Source organism: Octodon degus, unplaced genomic scaffold, assembly GCF_000260255.1.
Source record: "Octodon degus isolate 3935 unplaced genomic scaffold, OctDeg1.0 scaffold00169, whole genome shotgun sequence".
NCBI lineage: Eukaryota > Metazoa > Chordata > Mammalia > Rodentia > Octodontidae > Octodon > Octodon degus.
Genome location: NW_004524745.1, coordinates 3,211,930 through 3,225,066, shown reverse-complemented (window position 1 = coordinate 3,225,066; position 13,137 = coordinate 3,211,930). Strand labels below are relative to the sequence as shown.

The 13,137-nt window shown below is 37.5% G+C and overlaps 1 protein-coding gene across 11 annotated transcripts in view; it reads left to right on the top strand.

Annotated features, from left to right (window-relative positions):
* The window catches only part of Apc (APC, WNT signaling pathway regulator), a 145,053-nt gene that overhangs the window by 52,696 nt on the left and 79,220 nt on the right, over positions 1-13,137 (top strand). For 3 of the 11 annotated variants that reach the window (XM_023703341.1, XM_004643266.2, XM_023703334.1), the window contains exon 1: positions 873-1,016. The exons of the other annotated variants lie outside the window; for them this stretch is intronic. The gene's annotated coding sequence lies outside the window, so the exon portion shown is untranslated. Of the gene's footprint in view, positions 1-872; positions 1,017-13,137 lie in introns of those variants that run through there. 11 annotated transcript variants of the gene reach the window in all.

The following is a 13,137-nucleotide window of genomic DNA, read 5'->3' as shown; positions in this document are numbered from 1 at the left end:
TTTTTTTTTTTTTTTTTTTTTGGTGGAACCGGGGATTGAACTCAAGCCCTTGCGCTTGCCAGGGAAGCGCTTATTCCACTGAGCCATCTCCCCAGCTTCAAATTTTAAATTAAAATTTAGATAGTGGAACCTCTTTCACCTCCTTAGGCCAAAAATTAAATCAGACTTCTTAAAATTTGTAATTTAAAGCTTCCTTTGGTTACATTGAAATGAAATGTAAATTTATATTGAAATACTCCATTTAGACTTTAGACTTATAGTAGCTAAAACACTTCCTGTCAGGGAGTGCTCTAAATATATGTATTAACTTCTTTATTCTGTTTTGTTTCCTATAGAGGGGGACTTTGAGACACTGCGAGGTTAATTGGCTAAAGTTACACATATAGTAGGAGCAAAAAGATTTAACACAGGCCAGTGTAACTCCAAGGTTCTGGTCTCAGTCCCTATCCTGAACTGCCATCATAGCTTTCCTGGAAACTATTTTAAATTCAAATGTAATTCAACTTACTTACCTAATAAGTCACTGGTTTGTAATGTGAAACTATTCGTTGTAATACATTTCATAGAATTGTGTTTTTCTTTGCTGCAAGCGTGTAAATCCTAGCAAATGAGATATAATTTATTATTCTCCTTCCCATGTGTGGCCTCTCAAGCTAACCTTTCTGCCCCGTGGACATCCCCACCTCACCCTGTTTTGCCTGTTAGCACCCTCAGCTTCCTGGGTTGTCAGGGTAGGGGCTGTGAGCGCACACGTCCGAGGCCGGGTGCTAGGCCAAGCCCAGACCTAGTGCACAGTAGGGCAAGTCCTTTGCCCAACTACAGAGTGCAGGTTGGGAAGCAGAGCGCGAAGCAGCTGTGTAATCCTCTGGATGCGGACCAGGGCGCTCCCCTTTCCCGTCGGGAAGCCGCTGATTGGCTCTGTTGTGGCACACGTGACCGACATGTGGCTGTATTGGCGCAGCCCGCTGGGGTGTCACTGGAGACGGAATGGAGGTGCTGCCGGGCTTGGAAATGGGGTAGGTGCTGGAGCCGTGGTGGCCAGGCTTGCTGCTGCAAGGGGGAGGGAGTAGACGATTTTCCCTTGGAATGTCTTAAGCCGGTGACCTTTCCTTGGCACTGGATCCTCTGCCATAAGCCAAGAGAGGAGACAGGGGCGTCGTCCCCCTCCTTTCCCCCACCCCCCACTGCAGAGCAGGAGATGGATTTCCTGTGCTTCTGATCCAAGGGTTTTGACAGAAGAGGATGAAGGGGGAAGGGGTAAAGGGGTAGAGAGTAAGGAGAGTCTGTTGAGAAAGCTGTTTTTGAGGCTAGAAAGGGGTTTTGTTTTTATAATGCCTGTTGACAGGCTAGAGTGCAATAACAGTATCTAAGGAAACGGGTAGCAGACAACAAAGAATGGAGCATATATTCATGGCGAAGAGCAAAAGCTCTAGTCTAGCCCATTGAAAGCCTTCTTTTTCTCCCTGGCCACAAGGACACGTGCCATGGTAGCCAGAAGAGAAGGGATACAAAGCTGCTGCCGCTGCTAGTTGATGTGGAATCTAGTGGAAAGGGCTACTGGAGACTGGATGAAAATGAAAAGGCAGGTGCTGCAGAGCTTGAGTGATGTTCTTGGTTGACTGGTGAAATATTGGTCACTAGTAAGGTGCCTGCTTTTGTACATCTGAATGAACTCCCTGTAAATAGGATTGCAAAAAGATACCAGTGTCTTTGTTAGTTACGCAGTGGTACTTGCTTTTTGCAGATGACTGCAGCAGTGCTTTTCTCCCTCTCTCAGACTGGAAAGACAACTGCAGAGGAATAAGGAACCTTGCAGCAAATGCTAGGGGGAGAGTAATTTACAAGAAGCCATAGTTCGTAATTGCAGACTGATTAGGAGAAAGAATTATTCTGGCTTTTAAAGTAGAAAAATATTAGGCTATGAATGTTTTGACAGTGAAATGTAGCAGAGACTTTGATTCATCATCACAAAGGAGATATTCAAGATCTTTGATTTAACATAAACTCTATAGGAAATTTTAATAAATTATGTATTAAACAGTGGATGTTTTCCTTTGTCAGTGTAGCTTTTATACTCTCAATTAGGTCATTCAAGAGCAAGTCACTTTCTAATGTAAAGTGCTTTATGAAATATCATGGTAATAAATGTATATAATATATAAAATCTATATTAAGTAATTTATATTTTTGGTCACATTTAGATATCATTAAAATAGGCAAATATTTTAAATAAAAGCACTATGAAAGCTTTTAAATGTATTTGCTTTTAGTGAATGAGTAGTCAGTCATAAGATACCCTCTTGATAGAAAGTATTTTTCATTGTACTTTTTCCTGTAGTTACATAAAACATTTTCAGATTGAGTACAATTTTAAATGCCTTATCTTTGTGCTTATTTGTGGTAGCCTGCCTGCCACACCTCCTCACTCCCTAAACCAGAATAGCAGTGGCTTTGTAAAGCCCTCCAGGATACTTGTCTCTTAAATGGTGTGTGTGTAATAGAAAGTCTTATGAGAACTTACAGTTTTGTCTCAGTAATATTTTCAAGGTAATAAGCTGGAGTTAAATATTACATGCATTTTCATTGATTAAAATAATTTTAGAATTTAAAATTTTTGCTTTAAAATTATTTCATAGATATCATGGTAATATTTAGGATCTCCTTTTTTAAAATCAGATAAAAGCTATAGTTAGAATTTTAAATGTCACATTGCAACTCCAAATGAAATTTAATAGTTAGTATTTATTTAAGTCCCAATTAGTATAGTCCTTGGGAGTTTATATTTTTACACAAATTTTCTCATTTTACCATTTAATCTGCTCATTGTAGCATTATTTTCATTTTAAGTGTTACTCTTAATCAGGTATGTCATGACTTTATCCAAGGTCATGTATTGTGTAATAATGTAAAGAACTTAAGTCTTCTTTTTAATTTTAATCCAATAAAACCATTTTATAATGCCTCTTAGCATTATAAAGTACAAGGTAATATATAATAGAAATGAAAACTAATGTGTCAAGTGAAAAAAATCTCCTGATTGTGGGTTAAGCACTGTAAGAATGCTTTAGCATATAGTAGGCAAATAGTTCAGCAAATAGGCAGCATATTTTTTAAAAATCATTTTATTAATCATATGAACATTTCTACAATGTTAGATTATATTTCTCTGAATTAAATTAGAAATAAAGGACAAAAGTACATTTATTTCTCATAAAATATCTGACTGAGCTGTTCGCCATCCTGCCCTTTGAAATTATTTGTTGTTAATTGATCTAACCTGAATTGTACTACTGAGAAATTCAAAAAGTAAATATTCGTAAGTATGTTTTATGGACTGAATCAAACTGTTTGTTTTTTATTTGTATTGTTATAGATTTTTATTTTACCATTTTTGTTTTGTACTTTTATTAATTTCATATAATTTAATTAATCTTGTATTTGTTTCCATGTTATCTTCAATTCTCATCTCTTTGCCCTTATTTTGAATTAGAGTCCAAGCAAAACTTGTGTACATAGCACTTTAAAATAGAGTACAGGCGCGTCATGGTAGCTCAGTCTTGGGAAACTGAGACAGGAGGATCACAAGTTCGAGCCCAGCATAGCCAGCTTTAGCCACTTAGACCATACCTCAAAAGAAAAATAATAAAATGATTAGGAATATAGCTTAGTGAAAAGGCCCTGGGTTCAAACTCCAGTAGCACCTCTGAAAAGAAAAAAGGGAAGTTAGAGCCTTATGATTTAGAAAAGATGACAAATAATTGAGGAAATATGCTCACTACATACTTTAGAGTGCCAGAATTATTACCTACCAAACCTATGAAAGGTGCTGAAGAATCAAATGAGACATGGAAACTAATCTCTAAGAAAGTCATAATAGCATGATGTGAAATTTGAAAGTGAAGTGGCTTATAAAGCTACTCCTAGCATCTTTAAAGATTTGTATTATCTAAAGTATTTTTTACAGCAATTTAGAAGGTGGTAGATTGCTTTTTAAAACACAGCCTTTTCATAAAATGTGCATGAAATCAGTTTTAAAAAATAAATCACTTTTGAAATGCTAAGTTTTGAATGTATATGGTTAGATTAAATGATTTCTAGGCTTCTTAGTTCTAATAGTAATATATGTGTTAACTGTCATAAGGAAAGATACCCATTCTTGTTTTGGTACATCTGTACCAACCCTCTGAAGGCTAAGGCAGGAAGATCTCTAGTTCAAGCCTAGCCTAGGAAATTTATCAATTTAGTGAGCTCCTACCTCAAAACAAAATATTTTAAAAGGTCTGCAGATGTAGTTCAGTGCAAAGATACTGGGTTCAATCTACACTGCTGCAAAAAATTTTCAAGTTACTGTGAATCAACCTTACATACAAGGAAAGCCTTACCTGATTTTTTCGTAGTCTTTTCTTGTTTCTCTGTAGTATGTATTCATTCAAATGTCCTTCCTTTCTCCCTTTCTTCCTTCTTTTCCTCCTTTCCCTCTTGTATTGCCTCCTTTTCTTCTTTCCTTTCTTTCTCTCTGTGCTGTGTTCAAACCCAGTACCTTGCCAGTGTTAGTCAAGCACTTTAACATTGCATCAAGCTACACTCCCAGCCCCTAAGTGTGTTCCTAAATATGTAAATCCCTGTGAACTATGTACATCATTTTGTATTTTTTTTATTTTCTACCATTATTGAGGTTTTAATTTTTTTATTGTAGTAAAATATAAAAACCATAAAATGTATCATATCACCATTTTTAAGAAAAAATACCCATTCTGCAATTCCTATAGCATTAAGTACATTTATACTGTGTGGAGCTGAAACCACTGTCCATCTCCAGGATGTTTCATCTTCCCAAATTGAAACTCAGAGTGCCAGCGAGATAGCTCAGTGGTCTGAAGCACCTGCACAGGCAAGCTTAGGCAAGCGCACAGGGACCACAGTTCAATCTCAGCACCACATGCTGCGCCAGCCTCACCCCCAGGATGGGCTGAGCCAGCCACACACACACAAAAAGATGAAATTCTGAGAACAGTAGCCCTCCAATTTCCTCTTTATCTAAACCTCTAGCTACTACCACTACTTCTCTATAAATTTGATTATTCTAGAAAATTCATAGAAGGATCACATAGTAATAATTCCCTTTGTAAATAGCTTCTTTCACTTAGCATAGTATCTTCAAGATTCATTCCTATTAAATTGCTTTGCTGATGGATTCTTGGGGTGTTGGTACCTTTTTTATTTATGTATTTATTTATTTTTATTTTTTGGAGTACTGGGGATTGAACTCAGGACCCTGCACTTGCCAGGCAAGCATTTATTCTACTGAGCTAGCTCCCTGGCCTCTACCTTTTATTTTTGATAAATAATGCTGCTATGAACATAGGTAGAAAAATAACAGTTTGAGTAATATTTTATTTTTTTTTTATTTACTTATTTATTTACTCATTGTGTGTGGGGGGGGTAGCTCAGCCCACCAGGGGGCGGGGCTGGCTGGCATGTGGTGCTGGGGGATCGAACCACGGTCCCTGTGCTTTGCCAAGCTTGTTCCAAGTAGGTGCTTTAGACCACTGAGCCATCTCACCAGCCCCTTGAGTAATATTTTAACTCAATACTGCTTCTAAAATTCATTTTATGTCTTTTGAGTTTGTCATGCTAAAGCTGCTCTGTTGTATCCCATAGTTTTTATCATTGTTCTAGTGAAGGTGCTAGGTTTTTTCCAATATCCTTTTACCACCCACTGGTATGGTGGGTGCATCTTAGTATGTAACTCCTATGGACTGAGTGGTTACTTGTCACTGTATAATAAATTGCATCAAAGCTTGGTGGTTTAAACAGTATGGTGACTTTAACAATGAACATTTATTATTTCAATGTTTCCGTGAGTCAGGAATCAGGAATGTCCTAGTTGGGTGGTCTGACTCAGGATCATCTCTCATAAAGTTGAAATCAATATGTCACCCAGGACTGCTGTCATGTGAAAGGCTTGGCTAAACCAGAAGATCTGCAGTGCTTCCCAGAGAGTTCACTTGTGCAGTTGATTTCTCACAGGCTCTTGACAAGTAGCATCATTTTCTTCTCACGTGGGCTACTCTCCATCAACCTGCTTCAGTGTCTTCAGGACATGGCAGCTGGTTTCCATAATGTACACAACAAGAAAGAGCAGAGAGAAGTCGTTTATGGCCCGGTCTCAAAAGCTGCACACTATCATTTCTACCATATCTTTTTTAGAAGTTACTAAGTATAGCTCACATAAGTGATTAATTGGTGTCCACTTCTTAAAAGAAAAGTGTCAAAGAATTTTTGGATATATTTTAACATAATTGGATAGGTAAGGAGAACATTACACCAAAATTTAGTGCTAGGAAAGAAATCACTGCTTTAGGGCACTGTTTCCTAATGTGTTACAGCAAATTAACCACGAAGGTTGTGGTTTAAAACAACACAAATTTATTATCTGTCCTGGAGGTAAGAACTCCACAGTGTTTTTCACCGGACCAAAAGCAAGATATCAGTAACACTGTGTTGGGCCAGGGAGATAGCTCAGTAAAATAAGCGCTTACCTGGCAAGCACAAGGTCCTGAGTTTGATCCCTGGTACCACCAAAAAAAAAAAAAAAAAAAAACTCAGTAACACTATGTTTCCTTCAAATGCTCTAGGGAAAAACCCATTTCCTTCCTTTTCTCCAGTTTCTAGAAGCTACGAGTAGTCCAGGCTCCTGATCGCTTTCTCCATCGTGTGGGCCAGCAGCATACTAAGTCTATCTGAATCAACCCCCTTTGACTGACCCTCTGCCTCCTTATATGAACCCTTGTGATTTCTTTGGGTCCGATCACACACTGCAGAAAAATCTGCCTCATGATCCTTACTTAATCATCACACCTTTAAAATCACTTTAACCATGTAACACTCACAGGTTTGGGGGATTAGGACATGAACATCTTTGTGGGGCTCTTATTCTACAGGTATAAGCACACAGGGTTTTTATTTTATTTTTAAATTATTTGGTACAGGATCTCACTATGCAGCTTGGACTCTAGGTGATCCTCCTGTTTCAGCCTCCCCAGTGCTGGCATTACAGGCATGTGCTACCAGGTATTTCCTGGAATACCTGTCTTGGTGGCAGGCTAGGCGTACCCGAGGCAGGACCAGCACAGCATGTGGTACCTGGGATCAAACCTGGGTCCTTGCGCTTGCCTAGACAGATGCTCAGACCACTGAGCTATCTCCACAACCACCACAGTTTTATTTTTTTTTTAAATATTTATTTATTTTTTTATTTATTACATTTATTATTTATTGTGTGTGTGGCCAGCTCAGCCCACCAGGGGGCGGGGCTGGCTGGCATGTGGTGCTGGAGGATTGAACCGCGGTCCCTGTGCTCTGCTAAGCTTGTTTCAAGTAGGTGCTTTAGACCACTGAGCCATCTCTCTCCAGCCCAGTTTTTTTATTTTTTAAGATAAAGTATTTTTTTAATATTTTAAACTTGTACTTTAGTATTAATTTATGGGGTCAAATTCTGATTTCCATTTACCAGATTTGTTTAAAGTATAATATGTAACAATCACTAAGATGGTAAGTATTCATTGAATAGTATTGAAATACATTTTCTGCTAGCTATTTTTAGGTTACTATTTTTATCATCACTTAATGTCCCTGTATTAGCTACTTTTGACATAGTCTGTAATAGAAACTGAAAACGGTTCAAACAACATGCCTTGCTCAATTTCCCTTTGTACTATTTACACTTATTATAATACTATTCTGAGAATGTTCCAGTCAGATTCCAGCCTCCTTGTACTGTCTAGTCATCTAGCCACAATGTTGTTTCAGTTCATATTTATATTCTTAGTTTCCCCATTCCTCCATGCTGCATTTCAGCTAAGGTAAGATAGTCATCTGTTTCCCTGAATATATGTTTTTCCAATCTATGAGCCTTGATATGCTGTTCCTTTTCCTGGAATACTATCTTCTCACATTTTCTTGTTTGCTGGTTACAATCATGCCATCTCTCAGTTCTCTTCTAAAATTGCATTTCCATCCTGAACACTTCTGTTTTTCAGCAAGACATGGCTCCTGTAGTACTCTTGTGTCAGTGTTTTTCAGTCCATATTTGCCCTTGAATTCTAATTAATTTCTGAGTTTGCCTGAGTTCCCAGGCAGAATCTTGAGATGAAGCTTTTTTTTTTTTTTTTAAGAAGGAAAGATTTATTTAGCTCTTAGTTTGTGGAGGTTTCAGTCCATCATCAGCTGGCTCCAAGGCAGAGTGGCATGGCACAGGGGCAGCCGTTCATGGAGGGCGGAGCCTGTCTTTCTCCTTTGTGTTGTAGACAGGCTACCTACCCTAGGGTGGGAGCAGTACTCACACTCTCAATGCCAGTACTAGATAAAAGTATTCAGAGATGTAGCTTCGAGTTGAAAGTGACTTGGAAGTATAAGCCTGGAAAGAGTGAAACAGGGAAAGAGGCACAGCTAGTATAAGCGTGTTTTCTTACATCACTTCAGACAGCTGTGGCTTCATCTGCCATGACTTTATGAGAACCCCATAGAATTGTCTCAGAATTTCCTACCAAGGAAAAGAACTGCATATTAGATCCCATTCCCATTTGGTCAACAATTGACCTGGCAGGTGTTCATTGATCTTACACTACAGTGATGGCAAATCATTTAGAGCTTTCAGTGATAACCAACAGCCCACTGCAGCATACATGCCATACTCCACTGCACTGGAATATCAGAGGTGCTCTGGAACAGGAAGTAGACCAAGAACCTACTGCAGCTGAGGTACCAACAGTTTACATCTGCCGTGGGCTGATGGATGCAGCAATGGATAGAGTTAAAGTGAACCACGAGAATGTGAGGTATGACACAAAATTGTGATGTATTTGTGTAACTATCCTGTCTACTACAGGAGTCCTCCTTTGCTACAAATATACTGCATAAGATCAATGAAAATACCAATGTCTTTTACCCCTTATATTTTCCTAGGGCTCTGTAGCAATGTCTCACAAACTGGTAATTTAAAACATTAGAAACGTATTCTCTTACAGTTCTGGAGGATTGCAGTCTGAAATCAATATATTGGCAAAGTTATTTCTTTCTGATGACCCTGGGGCAGAATCTGTACCTTGTATCTTTCCTAGGTTTTAATGATGGTTGGCATTTGTTGCCTTGCAGCTGCCTCACCCAGTCTGTGTCTGTTGTCGCATGGCATTCTTACTGTGTCTGTTTATTCATACTACCTCCTGTGGTGACCAGTCACTGGATTTAGATCCCACTGTAATCCAGTAGGACCTTATCTGGATTACTTCTGCAGAGTTCTGTCTCCAAATAAGGTCACATTCCCAAGTTTCTGTGCCTCAACATATCCTTTTCGTGAACATGAGTCAACCTGTAACACCCCTTACAACACTGACATGATATCTTCTGGATAAAAAGTTCTCAAATATTTAGCTGAATGAGATAGGTATGGAGAGGGATCCATTATCTTTTTCAGTGGAAAAGTCACCTAACTTTTTCTCTGATTTTTTGCCCTCTTTGTCTCTTACTAGCCCTCTGTGACTGTTAATACATTGTTTCTGTTTATTCTTGCATATATTTGTCTTTTATATGACTGTCACTGTAAGCATTTTAGAAATTACAAAAACTATGTATTAGACCTTCTCATAAAGATGTTTATGTCATATCTGGGGAGATAAAACACTGGAAAATAAAATGGAATAATTAGAGAATGGTTAGGCCTTGAGGTATAGCATTTACTGTTCAGTCAGCAGGAAAACTCATTGGCTGCAAAACACAAGGAGGGTTATGTATGAGGCAACTGAGCTGGATCTTAAAGAATGAGGATATGTTAAAAACAAGGCAGAGGAAAAAGAATGTGGCATTCACACGAGGAAGTATAATTTAAAAATGCAAACAGAAATGTGAAATACTTTGCAGAGGATAGTGAGAAGAGTCTTAAAGAGAAGAGTTACATTGGGGCCTATCAGAAAATAAGTTTGGAAGAGAGACTACTAGTATCAGACATAACAGATTATAAAAGCCAGACAGAAGATAGTATTATAGTCTGTAAGAACCTGAGCATTTGATACAAATGTGTGTTTGGATCGTCTTAGCCTCTTGATCTTTGTTCTTAGGAATGGTTTTTACCATTGTGAAGCCCCATTTTCTTTAACACATTGAACCACCAGCTGTATATATATAATAGCTGTCTATTCAGGTGACTTGTACTATTGGTGGTGGAAGTGTACTGTGGTATATAGTCACACATGAAAAAGTCATGTGTAGCACTGGTGGTTCAGGCCACCAATATATACTATTGCCAACAGATGTAGAACTGAGAATTTGTGTACTTTTTAAAATTTCAAATTGAAATTTATGAAAATTAGTTGTGCTCTTGTTATTTTTATTTTGTTCTTTGTTTTTTTCATGCAAGGTCTCACTATGTAGTTTCAGGCCAGCCCAGAACTCACTATATCACCCAGGCTGGCCTCAAATTTACAGAGATCCTACTGCCTCAGCCTCCCAAGAGTGCTGGAATTACAGGTGTGTACCACCATGCCCAGCTGTAATTAGTCTTATTCTTGACTACAAGGCAAACCTTAAAAAACTCAAAACAATCTAAATTCAGTACTTGCAGTTTTATGAGCAAGTCTCCATTTAAAATCTAATAAACAGTATATTAGAATGGCAATAAAAAGATATTTAAAAAGCCTTGTTAGCCTTAACAATGGAGAATGTTCTTTGACGTGTCCCCTAGATGAAAGAGGATATCAAGATTTAAATTATGGAAACTGTACTTTCGATTTGATTTGAAACTGTCTCATTGCTATATGTTTATCAATAAAACTTTGAAAAGAAAAAAAAAAGAAAAAAAGAAAAAAAAAGATTTAAATTATGAATTGTCTGGGAATAAAACACTAGATACCAAAGTCTGTTGAACATTGTTAAATAAGGCTGTACTCAGAAATTAATATCCTTAGTATTTATATTAGATAACTAATAAGTGAATATGTTAAAGTAAGAAAATAATTGAATATTCACTTTAATAAAGATTTAATGGAAAATAAGGCAATAATTAGTAAAGATAAACAATAGAAATGAATAAACATCGGTACAATCGTTGAAATTCTATAGAAGGTTTAAAGGAACAAAAGATAAAAAATGCGAATGAGAAAGGGCACACCATCAGATAAAGAATTTTTAAATGACTACTGTGTTCTCTTAGTTCATTGAAAATAAAGTTTTGTGCTATTATCTGTTTCTTCTTTTAAGAGTGAATTTTGTCTGCCTTATATTCAATTGATTAAATACTTTGGCAATAATGATCCAGTGTATTAACTGTTATTTTCTTATTATTTAAGAAATTGTTTTACATTTTTCACAAAATAAAAATTTAAGGATTTTTGGTCTCACTACTAGATCAGATTCATAGTGATTCTCCTGTTTACAGCCTCCCAAATGCTGGGATTATAGGTGCATCACCACGGGACCCAGTCTCAGTTGCTGTCTCAGTGCGCCCTGGGGGCAGGCCTAGGGATGAACCCCCAGCCCCTGCACTGCTTGCAAGTGCTTTAATCCGCTGAGCTATTTGGCCGGCCCTAAATGAGACAATATCTATAGCACTGACAAAGTACACTTGGAAAGTTAGAGGAATTGGGTAATTTAATGGTGAACTATAAACAAAGTCAATGAACTAGCCACAGTAGAAATCTTAAAATACTTGAATCTTTTTTATAAAAAGTGCCTTATTTGAATACTACCCAACTTTGAAGTAGTAGATAGTAGTGGCAATAGTAGTAGTAGTAGACCCTTGTTTTCTCTTTTAAAGAGAATGACTCTAATATTAAGAATATGGTTTTTAAAATTATTGGTTTATTTATTTACTCATTCATTTACTGATTTTTGCCCCTATATTTAGGACAGGCCTACAGGGTCTCACTGCATAGATCACACTTGTAGTGATTCTCCTGTTTTCAACCTCCCAAGTGCTGAGATTACAGGTGTGCGCCACCACACCCAGTCTCAATCACCATCTCAGCACACCCCAGGGGCGGGCCAGCACTGCATGCTGGGTATCAAACCTGGGCCACTGTGTTCTGCCTAAGTAGTACTTTAGTTCCCTGAGCTATCAGCCTGGCCCCCTATTTATTTATTTAGTACAGGGTCTTGCTACGCAGCTCAGACTCATAGTGATCTTCCTGTCTCAGCCTTCCCAGCACTGGGATTATAGGCATGCAACACCACGCCTGGTTTAAGAATAATGTTTTTAAAAAACCAGGCACAAACACGTAACCTCAGTACTATGGGAGCTGAGGCAGGATGGTCACCATACATTCAAGGCCAGCTTGAGCTATAATAGTGAGTTTATCAGCGGCCTAGATGACATAGCAAGACCCTGTCTCAAAAAAAATTGAAGAAGAAATGATATTTATTGTATGTTTTGGCATCTGATTGCCTCCTACTTCTAGTTTATTATTATTTTCTAATCATGGGTGCTTAAATTTTTTTTATTGTAATGTTTGTAGAATTTTTTATATTTTAAAAGAGTATGTAACATTAGCATGAAAGTATTCCACTCTTAGAGTGAACTTGGTTCTGATACTTTCTTTGCATAGCACAGTCTGTGTTTTGATAGTTTTTATTTAGGATTTTTAAGTCAACACTCATGAATGATATTGGCCTATAGTATTCTTTCCCTACAATTTGTCTTTTATGTCATAGTTATATTAGCTTTATGGAATGCCTTAGAGAATTCCTTTTTTCTATTTTGAAAGAGTTTGTGTAAGATGGGAGTGATTTGTTCCCTAAAAATTTGGTGGAGAGTATGTAAAAGCATTTGGGTCTTTCGTTTTTAGGGATTGAAAGGAAGTAGGGAAAATATTTAACTGCTGCATTAAATAATTAAATTCTGTATAGAATTATGAAGATTTCCTCTTCCTTATTGAATCAGTTTCCCCTCCCTAGAATTTTGCGTGTGTGTGTTTGAGCTCCCTTCTCTCTCTAATCATATTTAGTCTAAGAACCAAGTTTTTGTTCTTTTCTCTAACTCTACCAAAGACTGTAACAGTTAAAGACTTTTTTCACACCATTCCTTAGACCTTTCTAGCATCAAGGCTGTATTTTTGTGTATTTTTTCTTTGATATTTTTGTCCCTTT